The following is a 2,500-nucleotide window of genomic DNA, read 5'->3' on the forward strand; positions in this document are numbered from 1 at the left end:
TTTAACCCAGACCTACACGCGCACGCACACACACACACACACACACACACACACACACACACACACACACACACACACACACACACACACACACACACACACACACACACACACACACACACACATGAACACACACAGACACACACATGAACACACACAGACACACACATGAACACACACACACACACACACACACACACACACACACACACACACACACACACACACACACACAGACACACACACACACACATTAACACACACACACACATATACACACACACCACGCACGCACACACACACACCCACACACAGACATGAACACACACACACACACACACACACACACACACACATGAACACACACAGACAAACAAACACACACACACACAGACCAACGCACACACACACACCTGCTGTAAGGGAGAAAGAATGTAGGAAATCCACGATCAATAAAAGAGAGGGAAATCAACAAGGGAAAATAAAAGTCAGAAGGTGTTGAGGGACGTCAAAGGAAAATGGATGTTTCAGCGTTACATATAAAATAAGGTAAAGGGTTTGAGAAGCTGTTTCGACCGCGGCCTGAGGCCAGAGCAGCAGCAGCCAACACTCAACACTGTGTTGTTGGAGAGACAGATGTTTTGGAGACGGGGGGAGTTGAGGGGAGCCGCGAGATGCGAGACGTCCCACATGCGATATAAGAATAAAACGGGCCTCTAAGCAGATGCTGAGAGGTCTTTTAAAGAACTTAAAACGGTGTAACACAGCCTGCACGCTGCTGAGAGGATACAGAATCAGAGTCCAGCTCCAGTATAAACAGAATTTACTGCAGATCTATGGCACGAGCCACTGCATGGATCTCTCTCCATCTTGGTTCTATTCTCTCCCAGTCTCTCCATCTTGGTTCTATTCTCTCCCAGTCTCTCCATCTTGGTTCTATTCTCTCCCAGTCTCTCCATCTTGGTTCTATTCTCTCCCAGTCTCTCCATCTTGGTTCTATTCTCTCCCAGTCTCTCCATCTTGGTTCTATTCTCTCCCAGTCTCTCCATCTTGGTTCTATTCTCTCCCAGTCTCTCCATCTTGGTTCTATTCTCTCCCAGTCTCTCCATCTTGGTTCTATTCTCTCCCAGTCTCTCCATCTTGGTTCTATTCTCTCCCAGTCCCTCCATCCTGGTTCTATTCTCTCCCAGTCTCTCCATCTTGGTTCTATTCTCTCCCAGTCCCTCCATCCTGGTTCTATTCTCTCCCAGTCTCTCCACCTTGGTTCTATTCTTGGTTCTATTCTCTCCCGGCTCTCCATCCTGGTTCTATTCTCTCCCAGTCTCTCCATCTTGGTTCTATTCTCTCCCAGTCTCTCCATCTTGGTTCTATTCTCTCCCAGTCTCTCCATCTTGGTTCTATTCTCTCCCAGTCTCTCCATCTTGGTTCTATTCTCTTCCAGTCTCTCCATCTTGGTTCTATTCTCTCCCAGTCTCTCCATCTTGGTTCTATTCTCTCCCAGTCCCTCCATCTTGGTTCTATTCTCTCCCAGTCCCTCCATCCTGGTTCTATTCTCTCCCAGTCTCTCCATCTTGGTTCTATTCTCTCCCAGTCTCTCCATCTTGGTTCTATTCTCTCCCAGTCTCTCCATCTTGGTTCTATTCTCTCCCGGTCTCTCCATCCTGGTTCTATTCTCTCCCAGTCTCTCCATCTTGGTTCTATTCTCTCCCAGTCTCTCCATCTTGGTTCTATTCTCTCCCAGTCTCTCCATCTTGGTTCTATTCTCTCCCAGTCTCTCCATCTTGGTTCTATTCTCTCCCAGTCCCTCCATCTTGGTTCTATTCTCTCCCAGTCTCTCCATCTTGGTTCTATTCTCTCCCAGTCTCTCCATCTTGGTTCTATTCTCTCCCAGTCTCTCCATCTTGGTTCTATTCTCTCCCAGTCTCTCCATCTTGGTTCTATTCTCTCCCAGTCTCTCCATCCATGTTCTATTCTCTCCCAGTCCCTCCATCTTGGTTCTATTCTCTCCCAGTCTCTCCATCTTGGTTCTATTCTCTCCCAGTCTCTCCATCTTGGTTCTATTCTCTCCCAGTCTCTCCATCTTGGTTCTATTCTGTCCCAGTCTCTCCATCTTGGTTCTATTCTGTCCCAGTCTCTCCATCCTGGTTCTATTCTCTCCCGGTCTCTCCATCCTGGTTCTATTCTCTCCCAGTCTCTCCATCTTGGTTCTATTCTCTCCCAGTCCCTCCTTCTTGGTTCTATTCTCTCCCAGTCTCTCCATCCTGGTTCTATTCTCTCCCAGTCTCTTCGCTGCCCTTCGAGGGGGTGGGCTGCACTGTGTCTGGCGTGGGGGGTTGGGAGGGTGGCTTGTGGTCTATCAGGTCAGTAACATAGAGGCTAACGAGCTGCCAGGGCTTAGAGTGTTGGCTTCCCGCCAGCGTGCAGTGGATCCCCTCCCTCTGCCCCCCTCCCTCCCTCTGCCCCCCTCCCTCCATCCCTCTCCCCGTCTCTTAACCCCCTC

General features: G+C 49.3%; 1 protein-coding gene across 48 annotated transcripts in view; it reads right to left on the bottom strand.

The window, feature by feature from the left end:
* LOC118376180 (ephrin-B2a-like) overlaps window positions 1-2,500 on the bottom strand; it is a 44,742-nt gene that overhangs the window by 9,157 nt on the left and 33,085 nt on the right. The window lies entirely within an intron of this gene.

Source organism: Oncorhynchus keta, chromosome 34 (assembly GCF_023373465.1).
Source record: "Oncorhynchus keta strain PuntledgeMale-10-30-2019 chromosome 34, Oket_V2, whole genome shotgun sequence".
NCBI lineage: Eukaryota > Metazoa > Chordata > Actinopteri > Salmoniformes > Salmonidae > Oncorhynchus > Oncorhynchus keta.